The sequence below is a fragment of the Topomyia yanbarensis genome, chromosome 1 (genome assembly GCF_030247195.1).
Source record: "Topomyia yanbarensis strain Yona2022 chromosome 1, ASM3024719v1, whole genome shotgun sequence".
In the NCBI taxonomy this organism is placed as follows: Eukaryota; Metazoa; Arthropoda; class Insecta; order Diptera; family Culicidae; genus Topomyia; species Topomyia yanbarensis.
The window spans coordinates 90,375,138-90,392,906 of NC_080670.1; positions in this window are offsets into that span (position 1 = coordinate 90,375,138).

Below are 17,769 nucleotides of genomic sequence, written 5' to 3' on the forward strand. Positions count from 1 at the left end.
AAATGATATTCCAAAAAATGAATCGCGAAAACATTAAATAAATATTCAAGTTTTTTCGCAACGCCTCTTATGTATACCTCGAGTATACTGAAAACGTTAACCGTGTTTTTCTCGAAATATTTTTTTTTTAATCTGGCCGGAAATGTAACTCGAACAAATGATTTTTGATCAGCCTAAAATTTTTACAGCATGTTCAAGATTACTTTCTCCAGCGATGTACGTGGGATTTAATTTTTTCATTGCATAATTTCTTAATATGCAAATTTTAAAAATCGACACTTTTAACACATTTTTAGCGTTTTTCGACTAAAAATGTGCCATTTCGCGAAAAATCAAGACATAGAAAAAATCTTACGTATGCTGTTTGCTGTCGTTCTAAGAAGTTTAAAAAGCTTTGGTTTTTGGCTCTGGATCAAAAATTACGGGACATGGAGCTCCGGCCGTGGACCCTTTCCAAAAAAAATCCCCGACGGGAAAGTGCTGCACATCCGCCATCTTGTGACGAAATTACTCGAATAAATCATTTTTTTGCAATAAAGTAATGTTATATATCTCATTAACCCTCTGGAAGTCGCGCTTATGGCCCACTGAACGAGCAGCCGCTGATGCTTTAAGACGGGTTCGCTAGATTTTCAGAGCAGCGTGCACTGCCGGAAAGTTAAACAAGATCTCGATTCATCTCATTATTGCGTCAAGATACATTCCCGAAATATGCCTATTTTTCGTGCTCTATAGTAGTGTAACCCCTCAATAATTAGTTCCGGAATCATTTGACGGCATTTTTCTTCTGTGCCATCATTTAAATAAATTAGCTGGTTTTCTCTCGAATTTCCATGCGATGGTATAATAAGAGAGAGAATTAAAATTGAAACCTAACATGTTCGGGTACGAGTATAGCAAAGAAGTTCAAAATGGCAAATCCACCGTCTTTGCAGTACATACTAAATTGTTCCAAAGAACGTTTATCTGTTTGCCGTGATTTTATAATTTGTAAAACTTATAATATTTAGTTTATGTATCAGAGGATGTTTATGACCCCACCGAATAAAAATCTTCTTGTGTAAACCTTGAACCTATAGTTGATTTCGTGACATGAGGATGTGCTTTTGTTTTCATTTCGATCCGAAAAAGGAATACGATCTACGTTTATCCCAAAAAATAACGTAAACTTCGTATTCTATACATATATTAATCAATTCACCTGTAAGTATTCATACATACACTTCGAATCGAGTACACTTCCGTGATATTTATTCTTAGTCCAATTAGGTGATTAAAATTTTATGATAAGCAGAAATATAGGATTTGATTCCTGATGAAATAAGTTTTTATGGATATTTAGTAATATTATATCAGACAATACTAATTATCCTCAACATATTCCATATTCTTCTCAAAATTTATCAATTTCGAATGCTCTAGTAATGCTAACAAAGTATATACATATTAGTTTAATAGTTCCGCACTTAAGCTGTAAGTCGCATTTTAGTCATGCTTGGGTCAGTAAAAGCCAAATATTTTACGCTTTTTTGGCTATTCTCGAGCGACGTAGAGATACAAAAAAATATTTCGTTCTAATTCTAATATAAAATTTTTGAAAATCTGCACTTGTACTGCATTACAACGATAGCATTAGTTAGACTAATAATATAGTGCAATAAAAGCAGAATGTTGAAAGTTGTTCTACGTGTCTTATGAACTGCCCTAGAATTTTAATTGCAAATATGGGAAATCGTTCAACGTATCTTTGGTATGTGTGCAAAGAACTAGAATATTTGAGTGAAAATTCTGCTAAAAAATCGATGAAAAGTTCTATGGGCGATGTCAATATATTGAACGTTTAATCCCAAAAATGATAAAAAATGTTAAGATTGTTTATTAACCAATTTATGTATGTGAAACTTCTTGTACCATTACCACTACCATGTATCATTAATATAGCCATTGCTAATTACGGCTCCTATGGGACATGCAACTATAGATACATTAGCTCAACTATATATAACTTTCATACTCGGTCATACAAACAACGGGTTGTTAAGAACCGGCCACCATACCAGAATCTGCTTTTTTCCATGTATATATTTTGACAACATACCATTCAAGCACCATTTTAATTCTTTCCCATTTTAATTCTGTCGATTGATGAATTTTTTTTATACGATGGCTTCTAAAGAAAGCTTCGTTGACACTAAAGTAGCCTGACGCTTTATCCTATTGAGCTATCGCCGTAATATTATAGAACGTAGTTTTTTATAAAAAAATTCTTTTTTTGCACGGGGGATGCGTTCCGTGCAAAAAAAAACCGTGTAAAAAAAATCCGTGTTATTTCGAGAAACCGTGTAAAAAAAATCCGTGCTATTTCGAGAAACCGTGCAAAAAAAATCCGTGCTATTTCGAGAAACCGTGCAAAAAAAATCCGTGTTATTGCGAGAAACCGTGCAAAAAAAATCCGTGCTATTTTGAGAAACCGTGCAAAAAAAATCCGTGTTATTTTGAGAAACCGTGTAAAAAAAATCCGTGCTATTTTGAGAAACCGTGTAAAAAAAATCTGATTTTTTTTATTTAACAGCTATTTTCTAATGGTATTTAACAATGAATACTGTTGGACATTTTAAATGCACAAGGGGGCTGTCAGTGTGCCCAGTAGAAGTTTTTTAATTTTTCGAGGTTTTTGTTAGAAAAATGTAAGTTTTTTTATTCGTTAAAAGAAGTTATTGTCCTTTGAAAAGCAATAATTAAAATGGTAAAATGTTTCAACTATTTAGAGTTTGTTAACTTTTTGTAGATTACACTGTGCTACAGTGATTTTAAACTTTTAAAATGAACTAGTATAACAAATGCGATACAAAGTAATGTACACACGAAAATTTGAAGCAAACAAACATTTTTTGGGACCTTTGCCACAACAAAATTAGCTGCGTTGTCATTTTCAGCCGATTTTCGGTTTTGTAACATTTTTTGAACGAAGAAAACTAGACCTTTCGAACAGTATGCGGTCATATACAGTTTGGTAAGAAACATTGTTTGATTCTGGGACAACAATATCAAAATTGTATTTTTTTGCGATTTTTTCATGTAAATGGTTATCTTCTCATTAAAAGAATTTTCATGAAAAGTAAAAAAATCATTTTGATGCAAAGACTCTTGCGCAATTGAAATGTCAGAAATTGTCAATTTTCAACGGCCTATTGATTGGCTTTTACTTAATTAAATACTCTTTCCTGGAAAGAGGCAGCATTTGCCATTTTGCAATGTTGACATTTGCCATTTTGCAATGTTTGATTAAAAATTCTATATAGTTGAAGTTGAAAAATTCGCTATTTTTCACTTAGCGAATCTAGTTTTTTTAACGACTGCAACCTATGCCTTGGTGGATATCGGTCCGTCCCGCGAGGCAAACTTTGCAAAATCGTACGAAATTGCGACTATCTGCCAATTAAACACCGATCTTCAGGAGGACGATAAAGTTTTGTGCATGTGTGTCTCAAAAAGTGTGATGTCCTCTAATTTGTCTACTTCTAAAAAATATTCTCCTGCCAGTGCGTTTGAGTCGTCTATATCTATACTAAACCAATTTAGAATTAGAACCGCCTTTGTTTCTATTCTTTTCTTTCGTCTCCTAGGTCTGAAGCGGATCAATCGACTATTAATAAATATGATAAAAGATGCCAGCAGTATTGGCCCTTATTCGCAAATACTTTATTCACTACAACTGTGCTATATTTCTTCTCGATCATATAACAGAATTTGAAAATCTCTGTTCTAAATAGTCGATATTGGTAGTTGTTATGATGTACAATACATTAGGAAAATATGCTAAAGTAGTGACAATATTTTTCAGTTCCACAGATACAATCTCCCTTTATTGGATACTTCAGAGTTATTCGCATCTGCTCTCGGAGACCACCAATCCTCCAAACACATTTCAACCACTGAGCATTCAACTCGAGCATATCACACCGAGGAAGCGATTTGTTATTTCCAAGAACCAAAGCTCGAGTGAAACAATCAACATTCTCGTAGGTGCCAGTCCTGCACATCTTCTTGGAACCAGCTAACATATCCAAGCTCGACAGCTAGCTGAAGTCACATATATCTCCACCCAAGCGAAGTGATCAATTCGCTTGTAAGTAGGACCACTCATCTACAAACCAGTCATGAACACATCCGTACCAACGAGAATGGATCATACCAGACGAAGGCCACAGGTCCAGCACCAACTTGTCCCATCTCAGTAAAAAAATAGACTTGTGCCTGTTCCTAACTCTTTGAAAGCTCTATTTAATCAGAGATCACTAATTGGTTGATAAAAAGAAACATCAGTCGTTATCTACTCAGACCAAACAATACGTATTGCGTATCCCTGCATATTAAAATCTCCGCTATCAGTTTCTAGCTTATCAAACTGAACAAGCAAAATTAATATACTTTGTGTAGTGGCACTACCCGGGGAACTTGGCCAAATACCAATTGCTCCATTGCCAATGCGATGTGATATATGAACCGGAATATTATTTGATGATATCTAAAAACATACAATCCTATACAAACCATAGCCCAACATTATTGATTTTCAACTACCATAACTTGAATTTTGATTAACAACTCTTTTCCTAAAATTGAAAAATACGTGATTTTTACACATTGGCAGATCATCCCCATTTGTATTGCAAATATCCAATGCCATTAATTTTCAGCTGCCGTTACTAAATGCCTATTAAAAAAAAATATTTTTTTTGCACGGTTTCTCGAAATAACACGGATTTTTTTTGCACGGTTTCTCAAAATACCACGGATTTTTTTTGCACGGTTTCTCGAAATAACACGGATTTTTTTTACACGGTTTCTTGAAATAACACGGATTTTTTTTGCACGGTTTCTCGAAATAACACGGATTTTTTTTACACGGTTTCTCGAAATAGCACGGATTTTTTTTGCACGTTTTTTTTTCACGGGATGATCAAATCATTAAACTGGTATATCGAAATAGGTATTTTATACATAAAAATCGTGTTATTTTGCAAAACCGTGCAAAAAAAGTCGTGCAAAAAAAATCCGTGCAAAAAAAGTGCGTGCAAAAACAGAATCCGGTGTAATCTACAGGTTTTTGGAATCTTTGAAAATCCCTCGGAAATCCCCTGTTCGAAGATCGTGCAAGATGTTTTCATAAGGCGAATTTTTTTCTATATATTCGTTGATATAAAAGTTCGCAAGCGATCTTTTCTTCTTCCGATATTTTCTTGAACCGAATAATGTTCCCAAACATCGGCACTCTTGAAGTTCACTGATGATTTTTTCCGTAGCGATATTTTATATCAGTGAACTTTTTATTAGAAAATCGGCGATGAAAAGATTCTGTTGTGAACATTGATATTTTGATATTTTCCCAACACTACCTTTTTGATAAAACACCTCATTCAAGAAAGTTATAATGAGGAATAATTTATCACACAAAAATCGCTGGTTTAAACTTGAGGAAACACCTTACTTGTTACTTGAAAATACGAAAATTTCATAGAGATTGACAGAGATTCCGACAGATACTACCAGATATCTAATATTTTGTTTTGCTGTTGATATTACGTGCAATGAATCCGTGCATTATAATTACGGTCTAAAATACTAACTGACGCAAAAATCTAGAATACGTATAATAAACATTGTTGCTGCTGACCCATTTATAACATACTTTTATGGAACACAAGATTCATTGTTCATTTAAAATAAGCGTGAACACTAGTGGCCTTTTTTCTTGACCCCGAAACTGAGCCAATTTATTTCGCTCATTGACGCGCAGAATCCCGGTCCTAGCTCCCATGCTCTTGAAACATTCGCTTTCGCCTGCTGTTTAAACGATTTCCACGCAAAATAATAGACAAATAAACAAATGCATAACGGTGTAATTGTGATGTTGTATGTAAATTAATTATCGTATACCTAATTTTACTGAATATGTCAAGCCTGTCGACGAAATCTAAGATTTCGTTTAAACTTGTAGGATTAAGTTATAATAAAACTATTAATACTTATAACACGAGTTTGCATATCAGGTGCCTCTGGTCATTATAAAACTCTCTAAACGATGATACGTAAAAAGTTTTCCCAATTTGCTCCGAGGACCGAGTACTTTTAGTTTTGCAGGTAGTGTAACAATATTTTATAAACTCGTTCGATTTACCAAGCAACTTGTATGAAATCTTCAGTAGAAAATAATATAAGCTTGAAATAAACCACCACCATCCACACAATACAACGCAACAACCTGTGCAAATCAAATCAATCTCACTCGCAATGTCGCTTGTAAGACGAAAACAAACCAAAGATCACACGCCAGTGAAACCACGCCAGTGAATACACCACAGCGACACTGGGGCGCGCGCGGTGGTGACTTTATCTGAGCGCGCCACAGAGAATTTAAAGAGCAAGAGAGCACGGTTATCTCGCATCCAACTACCTCAACACCAGCGCACACTTGAAATCGGTCTATACAGCTCCGAAAGAAAGAGCGTTCTGCTTTTTTCTGTGGTGTGTGATCATTGTATCCTCTGTGTAGGCATCACACTTACGCGCCAGTGCATCACTAGGGTGAAATGCCATCACTGATGACTAGCACAAAGTTAAAAAATCGCATCAGTGGGCATCGGTCCAACATGAAAAAACTAACAACGCTTCGGGATGCGGGGTACACCAACGAAGATACAGCGACAGCATGCGTATGAGAGAAAACAGCACTGGTAGATCACGCAGCAGAAACGGGACACACCTTCCGGCTAGACAACCCAAAAATTATCGACCGTTCATTCAAAACTAATAATCTGCCAATCTTAGAAAGTTGCCACATTAGGAACACACAACACACAGTAAACAAGCGTACATACACAGACAATCTGCATGTAGTATATGCTAGGATTCTTCATAGGATCAACGAGAGCAAGACGAAAAGAGAGAATCAAAACAAATCAAATGTAAATGCACAGTCAGCAACGACTATCGACAGGAACTCAGAAAGCTAAAACAAATCGCATATAGGTACACGAACAGTAAGTTTAAACACACACCACCATACAGCCATACTCCATACGAGCTCAAACAACTGTCATATTGTATGTACTCTGTCAGCTGGTTGAAATCTGTTCAGTCCGAATTCCGAGGTAGAAGAATAAGCGTTTCGATCTGAAAATCGATGTGGACACGATCGAAACGGCGAAATGTAAGTACACGGAAAGAAGCGTTCTGTGAAAAAATGATTTTCTAAACGGGTAGTTTTGATTTCAACAGTTGGATAGACAAATGACAATTGCTTGGTGCAAAACAAGACATCGGACCACAGAACACACATTATCGGTAAAAAACATTAAAAAAACAATGTAACAACAGCATAATAAACTTCCTTTCTAGAATCCTTGAAAAAGGTCCCAAACGGACCGAAACGTCGGATAAAGACAAAATAGTGTTTTTGTAAACCGCAGACTGCATAGTCGAAACACATAACCTCATAGTTATTACAGTCGACTCCCATCCAAAAGTATATATATATATATATATATATATATATATATATATATATATATATATATATATATATATATATATATATATATATATATATATATATATATATATATATATATATATATATATATATATATATATATATATATATATATATATATATATATATATATATATATATATATATATATATATATACATCTCATTTTGCATGCGTGACTGAGGAGCCAAAATTTGTTAGAGTTAATTCTATAAAAAATGTTGCGCCTTTTGCAAAAGATGGGATTTTTGGCAAAAAAAAACAAGCGAAATTAAAATTATTAGATTTAAGCGTGACAATATTTGTGATTGCTTGCAAGGAAGTAAACATGTTATAACTCTTAATTTATTTTCCGTATATTTTCAGGATATAGATGAAGCATACCAAGAACAGTTGGGACGATACGCTACATCCTACATCGTTAACGGTCGTTATCCTCCAGCGCATATTATTTGTAGAGCAGAAACATTCAAGTTAGGTTCCTTATATGTATACCTTGAAGGAGAAGTTATTAGATGTAAGGACGGCATGATTAACTGCATCGATGTATTGATTAAATCTTTTGACGTACTCAATGTAAAACCGCCGGCTCAGTTGTACAAGTTAATCGATTTAATTTCAATACTGGGTTACAGGGTAATGGTATCCAGCAAGCGAAGCGTAGTGAATGAGTTTTGTAATTCTATCTCTGACTACGAAAGAGCTATTGCAAGCTCAGATGATGAAGATTAGGATTAGAAGGCTGACTGATATGTTACTATTAAGTTAATTTATAAGTTTTACATATGAATGAAATACGCACTCCTTTAAGAAATACACAATCCTTTAAAGGTTTAAGAAAATGAGCTGATGTATATTTGATGATACCATGTTAAACTAGTTTAAGTCGTTAAATAAATGTTTAGAAGCCAAGAGATTTGTTTATCCAAAGAATTCCTTCTTTTTGCGTTTTCTGCGTCGTCGATTTTTATTAATAATGGTTAATTTTTAACCATTTATCCTTTTTTTGAATTTTTAGAAATGGTTAAAAATTAACCATTTTGTGAGTAAACCTCGTTTAGTCATTTTATGACTAAAGTGCGTTTAGTCATTTTGGGCCCTATTCTCACAGTCACGTCACCTAGTGACATGACTCGTCACCGAAAAAAACGATTCTCACAGTCACTTAAGTGACCGAAGTCACCAAAAGTGACAATTGTCACGAAAAATAGCGATTCCGACAGTCACTTTTTGTGACTCGCCAAAAAAGTGACGAAAGAGTCACCTTCCAAAATGTTGGTGACTTGAACAAAAAAGCGTGGTTTTTCTTTATGGCGATATTTTGAGACTATCGGAAAAGCTTGCTTTGGGAAAAATATTGATTTGACAATTGATACTTATAGGAAAAAAATACCATTAATGAAATTGTTTCTTGTTTTAGGTAAGAGTTGTAGTTCACAAACTAACTCGCCCTGCGATTTAAAATAAATTCTCTAACAAACAAAAGTTTGAATGTGTAGATAGAAACGTCGGTTCGGAGAAACTATGCAAATTGTTAGCAGTAATTATTTTGATGAATATCATTTATTTATGCAGTTGTTCTCGTTATGTTTTCGTTGAGTCAAAATAATCAGTAGTATAAACACTTTCCGGCGACGTAAAAAAAATCGCGTTCCAAACTAATTTCCGAGTTTATCAAGGGACCACTATACGGAGGGATATGTGTATTATAGACGCCGAATTGGCACGTACGTTGCTCAGATCCAGCCACAGAAAATGCAACAGCAACAGACGTGAAAGCTAAAGCAATCCACAACGAACCCAGCCAACACCTCCAATATGTTGAATCAAAACAGAATACTCCCTGAATGGTGGATTTCCGGAGAGAAAATCCCCTTGCAAAACGTTCCCGAAATAGACAAGCCTACAACTCTGCAGTGAGTGCCCTCCCGGTTCACTGACATCGGAGCCAGACAAAAGTACAGCCCGGTTAAGCCCCAGCCGCAGCTCCCACCAGTTCCCCACATCGAAATATCCCCGCCCGGATCCCGGTCCCAACAGTGGCAACGGCATTAAGCATCCACCACTCAAGCGCTCAACATCAGCACTTCACAGCAAAATCCGACCGCTCGACAAACAATGGCCTCGTCCAGGAATCGACCTCAACCCAATGATCCGACAAACCACAACCAGTGTAAACAGCCCAAGACAATCAGGGTCATACGCAGATGGCCAACAGCAGAAGCAGCAGACTCCGCAGCAGCATACACAGCAACAACACGTTCACAAACAGCAGCAACAGCACACGATACAGTTCCAAACAGCGGGACCAACGCAAGTAGAAGGAACCATTACGCGGCCGGTGCAGCAGTCGCAGTACGGTGAGTAGTTTTTGGGTAGTTCCATCCATCTCGAAGCGACCAGTACCGTGTCTCCCACCCCCACTTCCTTGAAGAAGAAAAGTCGAGTTCGCAAAATTCACAGCTTGTTTAGGGATAATTCCCAACGTGTATTGGGATTTCTGTAGTAAAACAAGTATTCGTCTTTCAGATCGCACGGACCAGCAGACACGGATCCAGCCAGCGAACACAAATCGCCTTACAGCAGCAACAAAGCACCACGGTCACCACTCAGCAGCAGAGCTCGACGGCAATGGATAAACAGAAAAACAGCAGCAAGCCACTTGGAAGAGATTCAGTCTTTCAGCAACGCTTGATCACAAACATCCGCCACCAATCTCTCCCTTCGCCCCACATACCCACAAACAACCTCCATGTCGATGCACAGAACAAACATGCGCATGCCGAAAGATCCAACGATTATGCTAAACTAGCACCAGGCAACGTCGCAAACCAACGTTCAACATCAATCAACCCACTCCATATCCGTACCGACCTCGAACCCTCCTCCTTTGCACAGAAAAAGGTCATCCAGGCAGACGATATGCAGGTGCCGATGCCGGCACGATCCCGAAAGCGCAGTGAGCCCGATTCAATGCTGCCAGCAGCACAAAACGATACCCGGCAAGACCGATTAAGACAAGGACCCGGCGAACCAACAACAACCCTACAGAACTCAGCACTTATTCAACAACTAGCATAGGGCAGAAAGCACGATAGTAAGCAGGTAGACGGCCAAGCAATGAAACAGGGGAACATTGAGAGACTTGACCAAGCGCGAGATTTAACGATTATCAATAACGTGTTCTATTTGGTTCTTTTTTTTAATATTTTATACTTGTTTCGATCCCATCAGGTCATATTAAAAGTTTGGAGTAAAAAATTCTTTCCTCGTAGAAAATATTTCGTAATTCATGAATTTGCGTTAAATCATATAATATTTTATTAAACCTTGTATGGACATATCTACTAGAGTAATTAAAAATAAATTTGGGGAGACTTGACAAAGATTTTATGGGTAGACTTGACCAAGTAGCAATAAGCTGAAGAAAGATGCAAAATTTCTGATATTGACTATTCTGTAGTACCTATTGTGAATCGCGTCACAAAAAATCCCACCTTAAACGCCATTCTTTATCTTTATAGTACTAGCCAACAAAGCTAGCAGTTATTTCAAGATGTGTAAACAATGTACTGTTAATCCCAAAAAGGAAATGCATTAAATGACCTCGACAATATGGAAAAACATGATTACAGCATGTTTTATGTTCAAAATTCTCTTGGTACAGTCTCCCCACCGCGGGGAAAAACGATCACAGAAAAACTTTTATAACTTTTGAAAAAGTAAATTAATAATTCTGCCAAAAAGCATCAATACGCACAATATTTTTGCACATTACATTTCAACCAGTTTCGGAGGATTGAAAACATTTTTGGAGATTTACGAAAGCCTGGTCTAGTCTCCCAATGTTCTACCTGCTTGCTATCGTGCTTTTTGCCCTATGCTAATCATTCAATAAGTACTGAATTCTGCAGGGTTGTCGTTGGTTCACCAGGTCCTTGTGCTCATCGGTCTTGCCCGGTATCATTTCGTGCTGCTGATAGCATTGGATCGAGCTCACTGAACTTTCGGAACAGTACTAACATCAACACCTGCATCTGCGTGTCGTCTGCCTGGAAAAGAAGAAAATTCGAAATCAGTACGGGTATGGAGTAGGTTGATTGATATTGAACATTAGTTTGTGACGTTACCTAGCACTAGTTCAGCATAATCGTTGGATCATTTTATTATTTTGTTTGTTCTGTACATCAACATAGAAATTGTTTTGTAAATCTGTAAATCGAAAGGAACGATTAGTGAGGGATGTTTGTGATCAAAAATTACTGAAAGACTAAGTACCTTACTGTTGTTTTTCTACTGATCCTTTGCCGTCGCGCTCTGCTGCTGAGTGGTGAGCGTGGTGCTTTGTTGCTGCTGTAAGGCGATTTGTGTTCGCTGGCTGGATCCGTGTCTGCTGGTCCGTGCGATCTGACAGACGAATACTTGTTTTACTACAGAAATCCCAATACACGTTGGTAATTATCCCTAAACAAGCTGTGAATTTTGCGAACCCGATTTTTTCTTCTTCAAGGAAGTGGGAGTGGGAGACACGGTACTGGTCGCTTCGAGATGGATGGAACTACCCAAAAACTACTCACCGTACTGCGACTGCTGCACCGGCCGAGTAGTGGTTCCTTCTACTTGCGTTGGTCCCGCTGTCTGGAACTGTGAACGTGTGCTGTTGCTGCGGTTTGTGAAGGTGTTGTTGCTGTGTATGCTGATGCGGAGTCTGCTGCTTCTGCTGTTGGCCATCTGCGTATGACCCTGATTGTCTTGGGCTGTTTACGCTGGTTGTGGTTTGTCGGATCATTGGGTTGAGGTCGATTCCTGAACGAGGCCATTGTTTGTCATCTGGGAGGTCTTATTTGCTGCTGTTATTGTTGCAGGTGGTGCTGCTGATCTTTCTGTGAAATGTTGATGATAAGCGCTTGAATAGTTGATGCTTGATGCCGTTACTACTGTTGGACCGGTGTCAAGGTAGAGATATTTTGATGTAAGGAACTGCTAGGAACTACATCTGGGACCAAGCTGCGCTTTTGTCTGGCTCCGATATCAATAAACCAGGAAGGCACTCACTGCAGAGAATTGCAAACTTATCTATTTCAGGAACGTTTTGCAAAGGGATTAACTCCCCGGAAATACACCATTCAAAAAATATTCTGTTTTGATTCAACATATTGGAAGTGTTGGCTGAGCTCGTTGTAAACTGTTTTAGCATTCACACATGTTGCTGTTGCTGATGCTGCACCATCCGCCGCTGCAGGATCCGAGCAACCGTCGTGGCTGTAATGTTGTTGGTTTGTGGTTTCTGGGATATAATTAAGGTTATTGGATGCTGCTGGATTTTAAGTTGCTTTTGTTTTTGTCATAGCTGTTGTATCGGTTGAATGTTGATAATAGTTGACTAATTGACACAATTGAATTCTTTACAATGGCATATGAGGATCTAGCGGTTTGGCACAGAAGATGTAAAAATGGTTAATGTTTAGCAACCTTAAAACACCTACTATTGGACGTATCGTAGCTAGTTGGTTTGCGAAGGCAAACGTAAACAAATTTTATGAATTTATTTTCTTCCGTGACGTGACTCAGAAAATTGCGATTCTCACAGTCACTTTGGTGACGTTTGTCACAAAAATGTCACCTCTCCCAAAGTGACTCTCGGAATACCTCTCCGTGAGTGACGTGACTGGCAAGTGACGCGACGGTGACTCAAGTGACGTGAGTGACGTGACTGTGAGAATAGGGCCCAATGACTTTCCCCGGGTTTACTTCAAAGTGGTTAAAAATTGATCATTTATGGTTATAATTTTTGAGCGTGTAGCATCCTAGCTTTCGAAGAAGAAATACACCAGTGAAATTTGTCGGGCCGAGTCGGCCTGACAATCGCGCTAATGATCAGGCCGATGAGGTTCGACGTAAGAGCTATACTGCGCTTTATATAAGAACCAGGCAACTGGCGTCCCTATCTCTACATACAGAGTTTGACAATAGGCAACATCGTTTTTCCACCGATCTATGGGGGTCAATTTGACAACGTCAAAATCGCTTGAAATCGGGCATTGCAATTATCGCTCATATGAGTGAATGCGTCCGGAAAATTAGCTACTGCGACAATAAAAACTTAAATCCACCTAGCAGTGAGATGAGACATTTCTTACACATTTCACTATTGCATTAGTTTGCAGAACTCACGAGAAGTAGGCACCCAACTAGAGGTGGGATGAAAATAATTTTTAGTCTTGCACGAATAAAATCTCGAATAAACTGAATAAATTATAGAAATAAACAAAACGAACGAAATAAAAAAGTAAAGCAAAAAATGAAATAATAGGTTTTTAAATTCGTGAAATGAGTAGAAAAATTAATGTAAATCAAAATTATAATATACACGAATCAAATTAGATTAGGTTATTAAATAAAAATTAAGATTATATTTAGAAATAGTTATAAGATTAATAGAATAAATTGACTCATACTAACAAATTGAATTAAATAAAACGAATAACAACATGAAATGCATAAAATTAAAGATCTGAGTAAAATGAATCAAATGAATCAAATGAATTAAATGAATCAAATAAATCAAATGAATCAAATGATACAAATTGATTTAATTCATCCAGTGAATACAATAAATCAAATTAATGAAATGGATCAAATGAATAAAAAGAATGGATGAACAAAATGAATAAAGTAAAAAATAAATGAAATGCATAAATGAAACAAACGAACCAAATAAACAAAATCAGCTGAAATTATAAAATAAATTAAAAGAAGAAAATTAGTAGAATTAAATGCATTGATTAAAATTAAAAATTGAACAATGATAAAAGGTTATAAATTAATATAAAGAAATAAATTGAATCAAATAAATTATTTGGATAAAATGATTGAAACTCAAAAAATAGTCAGATTATTAAAATGAAGAAACTGAACAAAATGAATAAAATGCATACAATGAAAACAATGAATAAAGTAAGTTAAATGAATGATATGAGTAAAATGCACAAAAAGAATAAACTGATCAGAGTGAATCCAAAGAATGAACCGAATAAAATAAGTAAAATGAACGCAGATGAATAAAACGAATAAAAAGATGCGGAATGAAACAATTAATTAAAATGAAATGGTCATATATTTGAAGCTAAAAACATTTTTGAATTAAGAAAATGAATAAACTGAATTGTACGAATTTGAGAATGTTTTGAAATGTTTTGAAAATACCATCTTCTGAGAAAAGGCTAATAAATATGCAATGGACTTTCTAGGGCTTCCATCTTTTTCTGGTTTTTTTCTTTTTGTTTTCATGCTTCTTTATTTGACGGCGTCGTTTTAAGATTATCTCGTGTTTCTACTTTATTGTTGGACCTTAATTATTTATCAGGAACCTGGAACGTTCAATGTGCTTTGGAATTCGAAGTTTACTTTTTGGCCACATATTCCCGAAAAAAAGATTTATGTACAGAATAGAATTTACTGGTCCAGTATTTTAACGCGCAATTGAATATAGTAAAGTGAGACAAGGTCACATGTGCTTTCAAGCCCCTTGAACAGAGAACGACAGGGAGAATGCGATTCGTGAATGAGACAGGTACATATTTCAAAATTTTTATTTACATTGAAGTAAATAGTGTGAAATGTCTAGGCTATGTCGATAGCATAAAAGAAATGGTTCAAACTACTCAGTATATACAGATATGGACGACGATAAGTTAGAAGACACATTGCAGTTGCATCCCCCATCGAGAGTGGGTACTTTGGGAGACTACTTTTCCTGGATCTGATTTGTAGAAAAATATCTTTGATCCGTTTTTCTCATGAAAGCTCGTACCAATACAACGAATGTGCAGCTGATACAACTCATGGTTCATTCGCCTGCGCAACGTTCCGTCTTCCATCTGCACGCCATCATAGATGGTACGCAACACCTTTCGTTCGAAAACTCCAAGGGCGCGTTGGTCCTCCACGAGCATAGTCCAGGTCTCGTGGCCGTAGAGGACCACCGATCTAATCAGCGTCTTGTAGATAATCAACTTCGTGCGGCGGCGAATTTTGTTCGACTGGAGCGTTCTCCGGAGTCCAAAGTAGGCACGATTTCCCGCCAAGATCCGTCTCTGAATTTCTCTGCTGTTATCATTGTCGTCGGTTACCAGTGAGCCCAAATACATGAGTTCGTCGACCATCTCGATTTCGTCACCGTCAATCCGAACTCGGGTGGGAGGTTCACATTGTCGTCTCTAGAACCTCTTCCTCTCATGTATTTTGTCTTCGAAACGTTGATGGCAAGTCCAATTCTGCTGGCTTCAGCTTTCAGTCTTTGAGCATATATTTCATTCAAAATTCAATAGAGATACGAATAATTTAAATATCGCACGTGGAATGTCTCTTTTGAAAATTTCCATCGTCAAACTTTAATATTCCCAGTTAAGCCAAATATTTTTCTGATATAGCCATGAATTTCCTTAATTATAGTGTAGATACAGGCTTTGAATACGATTGAATTAAAGTTGAATTGATGTAGCAACAGAAAAAAATAGTTTTGTTTTCTCAAACCTTCGCAATTACAATTAATAAATATTTCAGATTGAGAAAGAGTGAGAGAGAGAGAGAGATGGAGGGTGGGCGTGTGAGGAAAGGCAAATGATGGTTAATGCAGTGACGTTATTTTTATAGGTATATTATTATGATATATTGATTTCTTTCATTCTTTTCATAATTAATGTGAGTAGTAATTTTTGCGCCATAACCAGTATAACCTAAATTTAAATTTTCGCTAGATTTTTGGACTTCAAACATACAGTTGTTTTCGGTGACGCCACGAGTATAATTATATGAGAAATCTTTTATCTCACTACTAGGTGAATTACTTGTTGATCTGTGTATTGATATACCATCCAACATTTATCTCATGATTGAACGCAATGCCTAATCCAAGGGATAAATGCTAGAACTCACTGTTTCTTTTACAACACATTATTTTGTCTTTGAAGTGAACTTATATATTGATTTTTGAAAAATAGTTAATTTATTGTAAAGGTAATTCACAAAATGTTCTCAACATCGAATTCCTTGAATCACGTAGATGTGTTTTCATACCCCGATATTCAAAATCGGTTTAGTTTTGCCCCTAAAACACCAGTAAAGCAATACTCTGTATGAAACAATCTCATTTTTAGCTAGTGGAAATTGGTAAGCGAGGACTAAAAATACAAAATGTTTAATATCTCCGCCGCTCATGCACGGATTTAGACAAACTATAGCTTGTTAGAAAGGTATTTTAACAAGCTTTCTATTTATGTGCAGTTTGCTGGACAATATTTTTATGTTCAAAAGTTATTCGTAAAAAACCTGCTGTGTTTTGACAAAATTGCCCATATCTCAGAAAGTAAACAACATATCGAAAATCAAAAATAATAGTGTCAAATGGCAACGTTAGGCCTTTCATTTGAAACTAATTTCATTAAGATCGGTTCAGCCATTGCTGAGATAATTACATGACATTTTGTACATACATACATACACACATACACACACACACATACAGACATTGTCTCAATTTGTCGAGCTGAGTCGATTGGTGTACGAGACTCGGCCCTCTGGGCCTCGGAAAAAGTTTTCAAAGTTTGAGCGAATCCTATACATTTCTTTTGTAAGAAATGTAAAACTAACATTTTCACACGAAAAGTTATTGGCACTCACACAACTTCTCCGGATAAATACAACGTGTTATTTCTCCAGATAAATAAAACCACCGGAGAATGAGCGAATGAGTTTATCACGGATCACGTGTGCTCGCTGCCTTGCTGTCGCTATTTCGAAATACGAAAAAACAAATTGTTGTTGAAAAAATCGAATAAATTTTATCCGGAAAATTATTCTCACGTGATTTGTGGAGACGGAAAATTTTGCGACTCATCTTATCTCGGAAAAGTTGGACATCGGATAAGCTTCTTCTCGCATGAGTGAGAGAATTTCAATGCCTGCTTGAAATGTTATCAACAAACAGCAGTAGTAGAAAACAATAGAAAACAATGCACACTTTCTCTATTTTGATGCAAACTAAAGTGCTCCTTGTTTGTATTTAGACAAATTTCGTTAATTTTGTTACAAAGTTTTTTATTATTAGGTTTTTCGATTGATGGCACTGACACCGCGCCGGTGTTCTGCACTGGCACGGTGTCAATAGAACACTTCAGTGCAAATCGAGTGCAGGCATGAATGTGTGCGTGTAG